Genomic DNA, 18,511 nt, shown 5'->3' with positions numbered 1-18,511 from the left:
CCCTAAACATTTATTGTTTTGACCATATTCATCCATTTCACATTTGCACAAGAGTTTATCCATTGGATAAAAGTTTTATTCTTTGAATAAAGAGTTTATTCATTCAACCAACCTTGACTTTAACTCTCAAGGTCATATCAAGCATTTAATGTTTATTCCCTCCCCTCTCAACCTATCTCACATTGACACTTGTCATCATGGGATTGGGTTGAAAGCCCTCACATGGATTTGAAATCATTCAATCCTGACCCTTGTTGAGATTGCTCAATCTCAACCATCCATTGCTCCATTTTTCCTATAAATAGAGCCCATTTCTTCATAATCCAGATCCTGAAAATTTGTATGCATTTAAGCTATAGGCATTTTAAGAGAGCATTTTAGCATAATTAACTAATATCTTGTCATTTTGGATTAAATCAATCATTTTAGTATCAATAGCTTAATATTAGCTTCTTTATTAACATTTAGAGCAATATTTCAATCTCAATCCTCCATAAGCATCCATAGTGTAAAAAGCTGCTGAGAGCTACACTATTTTGGAACTTGGAGAGGAGAGGAACAAGGGAGAAGGAGCTAAGAGCATGCTAAGAGGCATTTGGAGATGCCTCATTATCTTTGTTTCATTAGTTAGATATATTAGCATGATTTTAGTGTCTCTCTTGATATGCTTGTTTAGATTAGTCTTTGATTAAATAACACTAACGGTTTCTTGTGTGTTTTGTGTTGTTTCTCTTAGACTAACCTTGCCCATTTAACAGAGCATCATTTGGTGAACTCGACGTGAATCGAAACACCAAAAATATCATTTTTTTTTTTAAAAACTAACATGTTTGAATGTTGAAAATGTCACACAGGTTGCGCTTTGGCGCTATTGAACTCGTTCTCGCGCTATCGACACTTATGCTTTTAGCGCTATTGTAATTGTTTTTACAATAGCGCTATTGCCTCAAGTTCAGCGCTTTTGGTACCGTTTTGGCACTTTTGACGTTGTTTTGGCGCTATTAACCCTCTTTCAACACTTTTGCCTCTCTCTCTTTTCCCTTCTTTCAGCACTTTTGAGTTAAATAGCGCTTATGTTCAAACACAGACTAGCGCTATTGTAATAGAATATCATAAAAATCACCTTGTAACCGAAAAAGTGAAAATTTTAGGCTTGTGGAAGCCCCCCTTGGACATAGATTTTACTAACAATTTGTTGTTTGTGCAGGTTTAAAACTCACCATAAAAAAAATCACAAACTTGTCTTTTTGGTGCTTTTAAAACTTGAACAAAAACAAATTTTCCTTGTTTTCTAGTTAGGGTCACTCGTCTTTTGGTGCATTAAAAATTGAACAAAAGAAACATTTGCTTTCATTGCAAGTTAGGACTCATTTTCTTTTGGGGCTTAAAATCAACAATTTGATTTCCTTGCATCAATTCGGACTTAAAATTTACAATCCACACTTCAAAATTTTGGTGCAAATAAAATTCACAATCAACCTGTCTCAAAATCGCACAAGCCATTTACTTTATGCAAAACGTGTTTTTTTGTTAAGTTGACCAGGACTTCCCATTCCTAGTTTACAAAACATATTGCCTTTGAAAGTTAAAAAGAACATCATGATTTTTGGAGCAACATCTCCAAAATAGTTAGATCACAATGCGATGATGGATTAAAAGGAACAAGTGTTTTTCGTGCTTGGCACACTTGTGCAAAAAGGTCAGTCGAGTGGTCCTACCTCTAACACACACTATCCTCTCCCTTGGCTTTCATGGTCCTAGGTGCAAGAGAAAAGTGTTAGTAACACTCAAAAAATTTATCTTTTTAAGAGAGGCCTACCAAGGGATCGATACTCTTGGGAACGACCTCGAGCAGTAAATCCTTCGAGCCACTATAGAAATCAGGTGAGAGCGAAAGTTGTAGCTTTGGGTATAGTTGTTCCTACAGTGTAATTGGCCGAAAGGACAAATGGGCCCCACCACCAGTTACAAGGCTCTTAAGTGAGTCACAGTAGAATGAACTTATGTCCAAAAACATCGAACATGACTAAACACCTTTTAGTAGTAGCCCACCCATTCTATTGATTGAGGATGTTTGCGATATAATTTAGTGCAAGAGCATAGATGGTTTTGCTCCCAAGATACTCACCATACATATTTCCTTGAGTAGAAACATAGCTTTTTGAAAAGTCACTTGTGGCTTGATAAAAGTGGTGACTCCCCATCATAGGGATCATCTATTTGTTATGCTCGTGCAAGACTTAGTATATCACATCCTTACCTACCAAGGCGGGATTCATAAGGTATGTAGTACCAAAGTCGAAGAAATATCAAGATGTGGGCTAAATTTATCACAACTGGCCATTTGACCTTAGGGATAAAAAGTGTTTGAAGTGTGTTCGTTTTAGTCAAAGACCAAGTGCAAATTGAGCTGACTTCAGGCTTTGGAAATGCACCTTAAAATACATCTAAAAGAAGGGTCATATACAAGTCCAAGGATTGGGTTGATCTAGACCCATACTCATTTGTGCCTTTGGGGCAACATTCTTGTGTTTGTGTGCTTGCTTTGTTTTCTTGTCAAAGAAACATCAAAAGAAGATCACTTCCCAAAAGAAAAACAAAAGTATTCATCCAACCAAACATTTTTCAAAACAACCAAACACATCAAAAACAAAGTACAAACAACAAAGAGTCAAAATTTTATGACCATTCTTCACATCTTACGAAAGAAGAAGCGTCATCAGAATATCAACTTGAAAAGAAGACCATTAAGCTCAAAGGCTTTGATCAAACGAAGGAAATTCTTCTATATCAATAGACAAATCTTTGTCTCCCATACAGTTTTCTTGCGTCACATGCATCTCTACCTTCAAGGCAAAACAAACGAATTTGATTCAGAATCATTGAACCGCGGAGCTTTTATGCAATATAGAGCTCTGAGTTATCACAAAAACCAAGCAGATAAGATTAATCCCAACTTTTTCCCAAACGTCTATATCACATACAACACAGCTCGAGAAATACCACTAACACCTGAAAGGGAAGAGGTAGAGTTTGTCCCATTTGTAACACAAAGTTTTTATTGAAGTTGAAAACATTTCATCCATCATCTTGCTCATACATCATCATTTCATCATCAATCCATTTCCAACTCTCAAAACATTAAGAGGTTCTTGTCCCAAGTTCTCTTTTGGATATTGCTTGAATCAAACTTCACATCACTTTTTAGATTGTTTCTACATCTAGGATAAGCTCATCCTAAGAGACACATCTACGCAGGTTAAAACTAGTTCATGAGTGAATCCTCTCATTACTAGGTAGTTAAATTTGTAACACATCTCAGATTTCTCTACACCTTATCACATCAAAATCTTATCAAACAAGCAAGCAATTCAAAGAAGGAATTTTGGTTACATCTACCTTAAAAGTGCTAGAGATCTACATACAACACAATTCACCAATCATCAATCTCTCATTTCATCAAAAACTCATCATCATTTTCACTCAACTTCAACAAAGACTCATAAACAAAATGGCTCAAACTCGATCACGGTCAAGGCAATGAGAAATAGAAATGGAAGAAGAAGAAGAAGAAGAAAATCTCAATGAATTCCAAGAAGCACTTGGAGGAAATGCGAATGACGAAAACCCAAGTACTCCTACTCCTGCAACAATAGAAAGGGCTCAGCTCTTTAACAGACTATTTGACGAAATACTCAGGAGCAATGCGGATGCTCACTTTTTAAAACTCACTCAAGAAGGAGCAAAACTCCCCTCTGACTTTGATCTTGCCCAATTAAGACAGGCATCAGAAAGACAAAGTCGCCATGAAGAGGAAAGAGGTAGAGATCCCATCAGATATAACTTTCCTCGAGGTAACCCACCACCTCCTCCTCCAAATGAAATGGAGATGTTGCGGCAACAAGTCAAGAATCTCGCCCAACAACTTCATAGTGGTGTCAAAACTAACCAATTCTCACTCAATGACATATGTCCCTATCCTTTTGATAGGAATCTTTATATGCCACCCTTTCCCCGAAGATTCAAAACACCCAAATTCAAAAAAATATAGAGGAAAGGGAGATCCCCGTGATCATGTCAGAGAATTTCATTCTGCTTGTCTCAAAGTGGCATATGAAGACACATACCTAATGCGCCTTTTTCCCCAAAGCTTGGGAGGAAAAACCACATCATGGTTTTCCCGACTACCTGGTGGCATTAGAACATTTGAGGAACTCATCCAGAAGTTTCTAGCTCATTACTCTCATAATATTGAATGCAACATACCATGGTTGATCTGTGCAACACCAAACAAAAACCAGGTGAACTATTCTCAGTATTCCTGCAACGATGGTGTCAAATGTCTAGCAGACGTTCTCTTCAGTTGCCTGAACGAGAACTAGTGGAAATATTCATTTCCAACTTAAACGAAGAAATGGAATTTCACCTGGATGTCAAAGACACAGACTCTTTTAATGATATGATCACCAAGGGTTTGAAATGTGAAAGGGCACTCATCAAGAAAGGACTCATCAAAATCTATAATGAACCAAAGGATGGTCCTCGCCCACGCTTCAATAGTGATAAACCAAGCTTCTGGAACAAAAACAAGAATATCGTCAATGATGGGGTTGTGGATGCCCGGACTATCCAAAATGCACAACCTGTGGTTCGGTTTGCAGGACAAAATCCTCCACCTCAGAATAACACAAATGTTCCTTCCAATCAAGGTCGCATCACATCTCATGATGAACCAAGACCTCGTCAACAAAAACAAAAATGAACATACACTCCCTTAGGGGAACCCATTGAAACAGTATTGCGACAACTCATTTCTCAAAATTTGGTCACTCTACCTAAACTATCAAACTATGAGCCTCAGGTCAAACTAGCATGGTGGAGAGATACTGAACACTGTGAATTCCATCAAGGAGGAGGACACAAGATAATTGTCATCGATTAAAAGATCTTATTCAGGATCTTATTGACCGAGGAGAAATTGATTTTGAAGGACATGACCCAAAAACAACCAATAATGATCATCTAATGTTCAAAAATCCACTTCCATCACAAGATCAAAGGGGTCCTTCCACTTCTAGATGAGGCACTGATACCACTGATTATACACAGGCTGCGTATAATTACACTGTCAATCATCTGTATGATGCCAGTGAACAAGTTGCAACCATAACCTTCAAAAATCCCAACTCAAATTGCAATGTTGTTACACGTCGCGGCAAGGTCACCATAAAGGCAGCTCCACAAGGCACCACCTCCATCCCAAAGCAGTACAATCTTGTGGAACAATTAGATAAGACACCTACGCTTATATCCATTTTAGAGCTATTACGCCTATCGCCCTCTCATAAAACTATCTTAGATCAAGCACTCTAAGAGGCGTCAGTCCCTGCAAATCTGAATACAGACCAATTTCAAGCCATGGTTGGAAGTCTAAAGTCATCACCTTGTCTCACTTTTTCCGAAAGTGACAACTCTTCCTTCCAGCAACCTCATAATGCCTCACTCCACATCGAAGGATTTATTAACCAGCATAGGATCAAGCGAGTCTTGATCGATAATGGAGTAGGCCTAAATATTTGTACACTACAGTTGGTCATAGCATTGGGATATGCAGTAGAATCAATGGATCCTCATAAGAAGATCACAATCAAAGCCTATGACGATGCAGAGCGTTCATCCAAAGGAGCTGTGGTACTACCAATCCGAGTGGGCCCCATGGTAAAACACATCATTTGTCAGGTTCTGGACCTTCCTCTGCCATACAATCTATTGATAGGAAGACCTTGGATACATGCCATGCAAGCTGTTCCATCTACCTACCATCAATGTATCAAGTTACCACATAACGGTGTAGAAATCACAATCCTGGGCGATGCAAATCCCTTTGCGTACTATCATAATATCAGCCATCAACTAGAGATTACTGTTCCTAATAATAGAGAAGCCATTTCTTCCACATCATATATAAGTCTTGCCTCTCTTGCCAGTTCAAACACCACTATACCAAAGCAAGAAAAGCTTAAAATGAAAATAGCAGAGGAAGGTCCTGGGGAATACAACTTGAGTCAACTCTTTTGTGTGGGACAAATGCCCACTTCTCCTAGAACACATGGTAAACCATAGTAGTTACTCCAACAACCACTGATCACGCCAACATGTGCTTTAACACCTTTCATCCTTAGAAAGAGTCAAGAAGAAGAAACCCAAGAGGAGGACTTAGCGAACTGGATCTATAAAGATCCCATCACCACCGATATACCACAAGTTAGACTTCCTACGGATCAGTATGGCAAAGGCCTCCTCATTATGCAAAGAATAGGGTATGATGGTCAAAGTGCTTTGGGATATTGCAAACAAGGACAACATGAACCAGTGCTCCCGGAATTAAAGCCCAAAGGTAATACAGGCCTAGGCTTTGAAAAAGAGATCTTTCTTAAGCTCAGATTCAAAGGAAAACCCAACAAACCATTATGTCAGCCTACTGCAAAGAGGACACCTTTCATTATCAAAGAAACATTGAGCACCATCACAACTGCCCCACCGAGGCTCAGAATCCCAACACAACCATCACCAATGCCACTCATCCCACTAAATGCACTTGTAATCCCATCCGCAACAACAATAACATCCATAACACCATTAGCAGCAGCAACTATATCAGAACCCGCAGTAGCATCTATGGCACCAGCAGTTCCAGCAGAAGCCACGGAGTCAATATTACCGATACTCCCTGTACCAAATTCTTTAAACCCCATCGACCTTCCTATAGCACCGATCATTTCATCTACAAAGGTACATCAACCAATCACACCTGTAGTATTTAATTCAAAGGACATCCCAGTATGGTATAGTAATCGGATGCTGGAAAGTGACTCAAAGACTGACTCACATGAGTGGGAATTTGATTCTGTACAGCTTAACACTTCAGATGAGGAAGATGCATCACTACCTCCACCACGCAAAGACATCCCAGTTTACGGAGAAGCACAGATAAAGACCACTTGGGTTCCTGAACTGGAAACATCTTCCACAGACCCTACATCTCATCCTATGCCCGATTCTGACAGGGAGAGTATCATTAACGACCTTCACCATAACATCTTAACCCTCACTGATACATCTAACGCACTTAACCTAATTGATGAAGTAATGCCCATTATCCACCCTAAACTCATCGAATGGAACCAACCAAATCCCCCATGTCTTGACCTCTTCCAAAATGATGAGGCCATCATTAACTTTTTGGAATTAAGGGATAACCTACCAAGCGGGGATCACAAAGCTGGATTTGCCATTGAACTTAATAGCGCAGCATACTTCGGGGCAGATGCCAAACCTTTCAGCTGCAAAAATATAACAATAAAACATGGATCTTCTAGTGAAAACCACACTGTGGCACTGTTTGATCCAACAAAAGTAAAAAGAAAGAGCGTATCCAATGGTGAAAACCTCTTTGAGGTGCCTAAGGATGAAGGGTTTGACATTCTCCCTACTAATGCACAATAGGAACGATCAACGATTCTCATCGAGGAAACCAAAGAATACAATGTGGGGACTCTTGAAAATCCTCATCTCATACATCTAGCATCTCTTCTCACTCCAGAGGAATAGCCTAAGTTTATAGAGTTCTTCCAGAAGTGTCAGATCAACTTTGCATGGTCATATGCAGACATGCCTGGGCTTGATCCTAATTTAGTCATGCATCACCTCACCGTAGCAGAAGGAGCCAAACCTGTCAAGCAAAAGCTTCGTAAGATGCATCCTCAGATTGCAGTGCTAGTCAAAACAAAACTCAAGAAACTCCTAGATGTTGGTTTCATTAGACCAATTGATTATGCAGATTGGATCTCCAATATTGTGCCTGTTGGCAAACCAAAAGGGGGCATCCGCATTTGTACTGACTTCAGAGATCTGAATAAGGCCTGTCCTAAGGATGACTTCCCCCTTCCCAATATTGACATCATAGTGGATCTGACAGCAGGACATGCCATGCTTTCACTCATGGATGGTTTTTTCGGATACAATCAAATAAAGATCGCACCAGAAGATCAACATAAGATAGCCTTCACCTGTCCATGGGGCACATATTGTTGGAATGTGATGCCTTTTGGTCTCAAGAATGCAGGAGCAACCTATCAACGAGCAATGACCACCATCTTCCATGACATTATGCATACTATGATGGAAGATAATGTGGATGACTTACTAGCAAAATCACTCACCAGAGAATGGCATCTCTACATCTTAGATAAAATCTTTGATAGACTGGAACAATACTGTGTTCGACTTAACCCAAAGAAATGTGTCTTTGGAGTAACCTCCAGGAAGCTTCTAGGATACATTGTCTCAAGCAAAGGCATTAAGGTCGATCCAGCAAAGGTTCAAGCAATCATGTATATGCCACCACCAAAGAATATCAGTCAGCTCAGGACATTACAAGGACGACTTCAATCCATCCGAAGATTCATTGCACAATTGGCTGATAAATGTCACCCATTCACACACCTACTACATAAGAACGTTCACTTTCAGTGGGATGCCCGATGCCAGCAAGCATTTCAAATGCTTAAAGACTATCTCATGAATCCACCATTGCTGATGCCACCACATCCAAGTAGACCGTTGTTACTCTATATCTCAGCAACAAGTACAGCATTAGGTGTACTACTAGCACAACATAATGCGGAAGGAAAGGAGTGTGCTATTTACTACATCTCTCGCACACTGGTTGGCTATGAACTCAATTACACCCCTATTGAGCGAGCTTGCCTAGCAGTAATCTTAGTAGCCACTAAACTGAGGCACTATCTGTTAACCCACAAAGTATAACTCATTGCAAAGATTGATCCACTCAAGTATTTACTCAGCAAAGCAGTGTTGACAGGCTGCTTGGCCAAATGGGTGATGATTTTAAGTGAATTTGACATCGAGTATGTAGACCGTAAAGCTATCAAAGGGCAGGTTATTGCAGATCAGTTGGTTGATGCACCTCTCATAGGTGATCATCCTCTCATTTCCAATTTTCCAAACGAAGAGATATTCATGATCACAACAACACAACCATGGAAACTTTACTTTGATGGTTCATACACTAGGCATGGCTCAGGGGCAGGCATTCTGTTTATCACACCTCAAGGTGACAACATCCTGAAGTCTTACAGGCTCACATTTCCATGTACCAACAACATCACAGAGTATGAGGCCTTGATCACGGGACTCCGGCTAGCCGTACAATGGAAATTACAAGAACTACAAGTATATGGCGACTCCCAACTGGTCATTTGATAAGCAACGGATGAATATCAGACCAAAGATGATAAACTCATGCCATATAAGCAAATGGTGGACACTCTAAAGACATCATTTACTACTATCACTTTTGAGCAGATACCAAGAGATCAGAATCGAGCTGCTGACGCTATGGCTACCATCGCATCTCTACTAGATCTTCCATAGAATTCAACACACTATGAGTTCTTGGTAGAACAGCTTTGGATTCCCGCTTATGATATCCCCGAATCCGAAATAATATGTCACCTTGTCGGTTCTGAATCCCCATGGTATGGTGAGTTTTACACCTATCTCCGTGATCACACCCTTCCTCCCAACCAATCGAATAACCAACGAAAAACCTTCATTCGCCAAACTGCTTGATATACCATCATTGTCGAAACCCTATACCAACGCGGTCTCGATGGTACTCTCCTTCGATGTCTGGAACAAGGTGAGATAAAAAAGGCTTTGGAAGAAGTCCATGAGGGAATTTGTAGGACTCACTCAAGTGGTCCGTCACTAGCCAAGAAACTCCTGTGCAATGGATACTATTGGCCATCTATGGAAAAAGATTCCTACTACTTTGTCAGAAAATGCAAGAAATGTCAAGTTCATGGCGACTTGATACATGCACTAGCCTAGGAATTACAACCAATCACAACACCATGGCCCTTTTGTCAATGGGGCCTTGACCTTGTAGGTAAGATCCATCCATCTTCATCCAATGGCCATAAATTCATTATTACTGCCACCGAATATTTCACAAAGTGGATCGAAGTTGTTCCACTTACCCAAGTCACCGGCAAACAGATCGCCTCATTCATCCTCAACTACATCATCTGCCGGTATGGTGTGCCCATGTCCATCATCACAGATAACGGTCTTCCTTTCAAAAATCAGGATGTCCGTGAACTTTGTGAAAAATTTCATATCCAACACCGCTTTTCTACTCCCTATTACCCACAAGGCAATGGTCAGGCTGAAGCATCCAATAAAAACATATTGAGGATCCTAAAGAAGACAGTCAATGATGTCGGTCGTGATTGGCATGTTCAACTAAATCCAGCGCTATGGGCATATCGAACTAGCATTCGAACCCCTACAGGTGCAACTCCTTATTCATTGGTCTATGGTGTAGAAGCTATCTTTCCTATTGAGGTCGAGATACCATCATTACGGGTTTCCTTGCATAATCTGATAGATGACGAAGAATATAGAGTATCCCGTCTTCAGGACTTAGAGTTACTTGATGAGAAGCGACAAGCTGCATATAATCACCTCAAAGCCTATCAGGAGCACATGAGTAGAAGCTACAATCACCGGGTTAGATCTCGTACATTTGAGGTAGGTGATCTTGTTCTCTGAGAGAATCCTCACAACCAACCAAGCAGAGAACATTAGGGCAAGTTTGAATCAAACTGGCTAGGCCCATATGTTGTCACTGTTGTGTTCGGGTCCGGGGGCATATCAGTTGGCTACATCAGAAGGAGAACCGCTTACAGATCCAATCAACAGCATGCACCTCAAACGGTTTTATACCTAAGCTGAACAGAGCATCAGGCTCCCCTGCATACCAGAAAATACAAAAACATTCAAAAAAGTAAAGAAAAATCATGCATCCAAACGGTGAACAACCACTCTGATGGCACCTTGGGTAAGTACGATGGTGAAAACCTGGCAAAGAGGCGCCACTCGTAAAGGCTCTGACTCCATTGTCTTTCAAGCTCATTGCGATCACATTCATACACACATCCATCCATCTAAACCATGGCTTGTTATTTGATCTGTAATCAAAGAAAGTACTTCATGTGTTTTGCATCCCGCTTTGTCATAATCATGTCTACACTTGGGGGCAATGCCCTTAAATCTAGTTGGTGGAAGTGAATTCTACATTACTAGTGATTCATTGGGTAAAACATTCAAAACTATTTCACAAAATCCAAAAAACATTCAAAACTATCTCACAAAATCCAAAAACATTCAAAACAATTCAAAATCCAAAAACATCAAAAAAATCAAACAAAAAAAACATGGCAATACATTTTACATACCCATATGAGCAGATCCCAAACAAACATTGCGACATACTTAACAAAATGACCATTTATCAATCAAACCAAACAACATCAACAATCTACACAACAAACTGTCTTCAACAAGGATGCATCCTTCCTTACCAAAACAAAGACAAGATGACATTTTCTTTGACAAGAAAATTTTGTTTAAGCTATCATATACTTTGATTGATTTATGGGTTATTTATTTTAGGTTCTTGCCACAATTGTTTGTATCGTTTGCACATTATTTTCGATGAAGTTTTGGGGCATGTACTAATGGTGTCTACATGGGGAGTTCACCAAGCTACGTAATCTGATGCAAAATGCAATTATAGATCATTACGGCTTGCTAACTACAGCGTATACCTTGACCATATGGGCATGAACCATTACCAAGGATCCTTAATCTTTATTCTTTATGTATATACTATTTATTTGCAGGTACAATGCTCATTCTTTGGTTCCTCCTCATCCAATTGGATAAAGGTTTTATCTCTTAGTATGGTATGCACTTGTCTCAGGATATGATCAGCCTAAGATCAAGGAGGACGATCCAAGTCATGCATGAACGGCGATAATCCTTGTCTGTTCCGCAAGCAATACTCTGGTCGACTTGACCCTTATATCAAGTCATTTGTATTAACTTGCTATATAAAATCCATGAAAGGAATATTCAGATCATCTTGAATCATTATGTCAAGATGCTTGTATTCTCTTCCAACATTTTAAAGCTCAATGATGAAAATAGAGCACTATGGATCGTCATTTCATCTCATCTATCTATATATTGCATTCTGTTGCATATCACCCATCTATTCACTCATTCATATGTAGGCTTTATATGCAAAAGTGACCATAAAAGCTGGTCTTGGATACAATCACGACCGAGTACTCTGATACATCATCAATGCATCATGCCAAGTCTTAAAAACCTTGCATTCCTCATGGTCATATCATCATCGCATTTAGGTGCATCTTGCATTAAGTACATTCATGTCATTTTTAACTTTGTGTGTAGTTCATTTTCTTGGCCTTTAGTTTTCATTAATCATTTGCATCATTGCATCAATCATAAATAATTAGATTCATTCATGGGATCAAATTGTCTTTGATTGTTTTAAATCATCTACTCGGCATTTAGTGTTAATTATCCATCATCATTTCATCATCCTTTATCATTTATTATTGCATACATTCATTTATAGTTAAAAGGTGCATTCATTTATTATTATGTACCTTATTATGTTCATTTTTAGGATTCATTCACATTGCATTCATTATCCTCTTTTTAATTGCATTAAGGTGCAATTATTAAAACCATAAGTTATAATATCATCACATTATCATTTTTACTTAACATCATATTTAAAGCATTTAGAATCATAAAACCATTTGTTTCCAAAACACATTGGTTCATACCATTTTATATGTCCATTTTACATATGCATTCGTTTAAAGGCATTATCATATAAACATTTGTACTTTACATTTTGTTTATCCATATTGCATTCATTTAACAAACATCTAGATGCATATTCATACATAACATCATTTATTCGACCATTGCATTAACATCATTGCATAAATTATCATTGCATAGGAAACACCAAAATCTTGTTCATAAATTATCATAAGCATACATCATCATCATGGCATTACATACATAAAAGCATTACATCAAAAATCAAAACAAATCATACATATATAAACCTGCATTCATATGCCAGTATCGTCATAAAAACATGCATATAAGAAACATCTCATCAAATGCATACATGTACACATATCCATCTAAGCCATAACTCATCATCCTACATAAACATCCATACATAATCAACTGCATATCATCCAAATATGGGATCTCCTCATATATATCTCATCTCATATATCAGAGTGCAATGAAGTCTACAAAATCGGCTACCAAGAGCCATCCAAGATACAGTCCAAATAATAGACAATGATACAATACATATATGCAAAAAAATGTTCTCTCAAATGCCACTCTGGCCAGATGCTATACCACCACCTCCATCTCCACCTTCTCTCCCACTGATGCCCGCACCACCTGATCCATCTCTCTGTGGAGGCCTCATCGAACCACCACTCCCCCCTGCATCCCCTGATCTCTCCCTCCGCAGTGGACCCATCACACCCCCACTACTCTGCACCCTCTGTGATTGCTCTGATCTAGCCTACCGCATCTGAGAATAACTGAGAGTTGGCTGACTAACCGGCACCACCTGCTCATATAAACCCCGCCAGTAGTCTATCTCCGCCTGTGCTCGTCGCATCTCCCTCATCACCTCCCCCGTAGGCCCCTGTGCTCCTACTCCAACCCGCACTCTCTCTTGCAACTCTGCCAATCTCTCCACTGCACTATCCCCCTCCCACAGCACCACCGCCAGCTCTGACTCCCGTGCAAATAGCTGCACATCCCTAGCTGCCACCTCCGCCTCCAAATCCTCTATCTGAGTCTGCAAACGTACTATCATATGATCTCGCAAATCTCCAGTAGATCCCTCCCCGATATCCATGGCCGCCTCACCTGCACCACCCTCTCCAGTAGTCCCCTCCCCTTTGTCCATCGAGATCTCCCTCTCCATCCCCCTCCCGCTCAGCTGAACTCCTCCCAGTATCAATGGTCCCTGTGATATCTGTAGAGGCAGTCCACCTCTCCCTCTCCGCTGACTCTGCATCCCCAACCCACCACCTCCTCCACCTCCTCCATCTCCTCCACCACCTCCTCCACCTCCACCTCCTCCACCTACCCTCAGTCCTCAACCTCCTGCCCTGCTCTGTCTCCGTCCCCTCTCAACCTCAAAAGCTGGGATCGACTCTGCTGGATCCGATAGTCGTAAGATCGGGTGCGCTGCCCGGTACTGCATGTACTCATCTGTAACACCCGCATCCACGACCCTCGGTCGTATATCCCACGGTCTTGCCTACAGTGTCTGAAACTCTGCCAGTGCCTGATCATATGGTAGCACTGGCCCCCATGTGTACCTATCCCGAATAACTCAAGCATACTCTCCTGATCCACTGGGCAGTCCCTGTTGCCGCCCAAACTGTCTCAGCACTCTCCCAGGCACCTGTCTCTCCACATGGTATGTGGTCCTCCCAATGAGGAATCGAGTCATAAAAACATAAGGCGGTGCCTCTGCGTCATCATCCCATGGCTCACACTCCAAGTATGGCCGCCATATAACTGCATCCAAATCATCTAATACCCGCCGCCACCACTCTAACTTCCCCAGGTGGGGCTGACTCATCATACCGCTATACATGAACATGTATGGCTGATCTACTACTCGAAATCTCAGACTCACCGGTCGAGTCACTGGTAGGTGCTCCCAAGCCCAAATATGCAGCAACGTCATGCCCACTGCTAAGGAACCCCTCCCCCGGTAAACCACCTCATGGAGCTCCTAGTACAGGTGCATCAGCACGCACGGCCCCCATGCAAATCGAGTCCCCTCGGTCATCATCATCTCGATAACCTGTCCCCATCCGACGGCCAAACCATGTGATCGCCTGTCTGGACAAAGAAGTCCTCCCACAATACCTGATAAAACTGCTAGAAGAGACTCATATAACATCGCTATCTCCTCCCAGGCAATGGAGCCATCATCAATGAAAACATCCTCATCAAAAATCCTCTGCACTGCAAGAGTCCCCCAGGATCTATCATATGTGACTAGCTCCCCCCAAATCGGAATCCATAGGATGCGCCACACATCCTCTAGGGTCACTGTCATCTCCCCCTGTGCCAAATGGAAGGTGCACATCTCGCTGTGCCACCGCTCTGTTAGTGTTGTGATCAATCCGTGATTCATACGAATCACGGGTATGTGCATCACCTCATATAGTCTCGTCGCGGCAATACAGTCTATCTCCGCCTGTGTCAATCGATCCCGCAACCCTTGTGTCGCAAGATGGCACTCGCGTAACTGCAACACGCGCAGCTCCTCTGCACATGGACATTCATCAATCACCATCAGTTGTTTTGTTTTCAAACTTTCTTAAGTTTAAACCTAGACTATCAACAGATACTTTGATCAAGTATCTTCGGGTCTCAACAGGTAAGCAATCATGGCAACCTAGACTTCAACAGGCATTTATCCTAATGACCTAAGTCTTATCAGGCTGCTATGGTTCAAAACAACTCCCACTTCACCTCGCCATCCATCAATCATTGGCATCGGGAGATTTTCTACATCCAAACTGGGGCATCTCTTTATCCTAAAATAAAAGCGCTATTATACCATCAAAAGTGCTAGTTTCCCAACAATAGCGCTACAACCCTCGCAAAAGCGCTCAATCAGCTATCCCATAGCACTCAAACTACAAATGCACTCAAACAACTACACAGTAGTGCTATTAAAGTTCAATCACGCTCAAGCATGCCCTCAATAGCGCTTATTAATCAATAGCACTTAAACTTGCATACAATAGCGCTACAACAAAACCAAAGCGCTCAAACAATGGGGCAATAGCGCCATTGTGGTGCAGTAGCACTAGTTCATGGAGCAAAAGCGCCAAAACCGTAGTTCCCGTGCTCTTGCTCTGACTCGACTTGGATTCAGCTAAAAACCTATCAAAAATGCATAAAAATTAAAATTTTGAATTTGCGTACCGCTGGTCCATAATCGTCTGGGCGCTGGAACCGTCGAACTCGCTCAAATCTATGTTCGGTAATCGGTATCGGCATCCTGACTGCTGCTCGCTCCTCCAAAATGTCCCTATCAGAGCTCTGATTTCCAACTGGTCGCGGTCACAAATGATCTTGTTTTCATCCCTTTCACCCCATTTATACCTTTCGCCATCACCGTAACTTTTCCTCGCTCACCGTCGTGGTCCTCGTGAACTTCCCGAGCCCCCCATTTCTCCAGTTTTTCCCTCGTTTTCTTCTATTTTTCACCTGTATGGCTAACTTGTTCTCTTCTACCACCTCGCCAATTTTCATTCTTTTTCGAGAGATCGCCCGATTTTTTGAAATTTTTTGGCCCATCTCTCAAGGGGGCATACCACCCATTAAATTTACATTTTATGGGGCATTTCTTCACATCAGTTTTTCTTTCTTTGAAACGACGCGATAAACCGCACCGTCTCAAAGAGGGGCAAATGTAGTCACACAAATCTGTTCATTTAAATAAAAATCCACTAGCCATCAATTAATTAAATTAATATTTAATTAATTCATCCCCAAACATTCTTCTATTAATTAAATAAATTATTCAATTTATTTTAATTAATTCATTAAATCAAATTCAAATCAATTAAATAAATAAAATCTATTTATTTAATTAAAATCCCCCTTTTCCTCTTTTAAATAAATTAAATAAAACATTTATTTAAATCATTATCCCCACCCCACTTGCATTTTCCTACAAATGCAACTTGCACACATTTATTGAAATAAATAAATTTTTATTTTTAATAAAATCCTATTTTTTCCTCACCCACCAAATCCACTTGCAAAATCTAATCCCCTTCTAGATTCTTCTAACCCCTTCCTAATTAGCCTAATCCATCCCCTAATTATTGTCACATTCCTAAGCAAAATGGAGTCACTTCTCAAAGACTTCAAAGTCTTTGAAAAGCATTTAATGTTTTGTGTGTTCAACAAATTAACCCTCAAAGTCTTCTAAAACCACTAATGGCTCTTACATGACCATTTATGGCTCTTACATAACCATTTATGGTTATTTCAAACTTGTCCCCCTAAACATTTATTGTTTTGACCATATTCATCCATTTCACAATTGCACAAGAGTTTATCCATTGGATAAAAGCTTTATTCTTTGAATAAAGAGTTTATTCATTCAACCAACCTTGACTTTAACTCCCAAGGTCATATCAAGCATTTAATGCTTATTCCCTCCCCTCTCAACCTATCTCACATTGACACTTGTCATCATGGGATTGGGTTGAAAGCCCTCACATGGATTTGAAATCATTCAATCCTGAACCTTGTTGAGATTGCTCAATCTCAACCATCCATTGCTCCATTTTTCCTATAAATAGAGCCCATTTCTTCATAATCCAAATCCTGAAAACTTGTATGCATTTAAGCTATAGGCATTTTAAGAGAGCATTTTAGCATAATTAACTAATATCTTGTCATTTTGGATAAAATCAATCATTTTAGTATCAATAGCTTAATATTAGCTTCTTTATTAACATTTAAAGCAATATTTCAATCTCAATCCTCCATAAGCATCCATAGTACAAAAGCTGGTGAGAGCTACACTATTTTGGAACTTGGAGAGGAGAGGAACAAGGGAGAAAGAGCTAAGAGCATGCTAAGAGGCATTTGGAGATGCCTCATTATTTTTGTTTCATTAGTTAGATATATTAGCATGATTTTAGTGTCTCTCTTGATATGCCTGTTTAGATTAGTCTTTGATTAAATAACACTAACGGTTTCTTGTGTGTTTTGTGTTGTTTCTCTTAGACTAACCTTGCCCATTTAACAGAGCATCAATTTCATTTGCAAATTCATTGCTCATGTCATCATTTCCTCCAAATATGATATCATCTACAAACACTTCACTAACCAGTATCTTATCTCCATCAGATTTGAGATATATTTTACTATCTTCACTAGTTCTCTGAAATCCTATCTTCATCGAGTGTGAATGAAGCCTTTCATACCATGCTCTCGGTGCTTGCTTTAATCCATATAATGCCTTATGAAACTTACATACCATGTCTTTCTCGTCAGATAGAGCATAACCATTTGGTTGCTCAATATATACTTCTTCTTCCAGTATTCCATTAAAAAATGTTGACTTTACATCCATCTGGTATACTTTGAATCCATGGTGTGTTGCAAATGCAGGTAAGGTTTTGACACCTTCCAGTCTAGCCATTGGTGCAAAAGTATCACCATAATCTTCTCCTTCTTCTTGTGCATAACCTTTTCAAACCAATCTAGCTTTATTGCGAACTACAACAACATCTTCATTCAGTTTGTTCCTGAAAACCCACTTAGTACCTATCACATTTTTATTTACCAGTCGGGGTACTAGAGTCCAAGTGTTGTTCTTCTCTATTTATCCAATCTCCTCCTCTGTAGCTTTAACCCAATGATCATCTCCAAATGCTTCCTTAGCAGTTCTAGGGTCAATAGTGGAGATCATGCAAGAATCCTCTCTGATTCTTCTTCTAGTCAATACTCC

This window comes from Cryptomeria japonica, chromosome 2, assembly GCF_030272615.1.
Source record: "Cryptomeria japonica chromosome 2, Sugi_1.0, whole genome shotgun sequence".
In the NCBI taxonomy this organism is placed as follows: domain Eukaryota; kingdom Viridiplantae; phylum Streptophyta; class Pinopsida; order Cupressales; family Cupressaceae; genus Cryptomeria; species Cryptomeria japonica.
Note: the sequence above shows the minus strand (reverse complement) of the source record.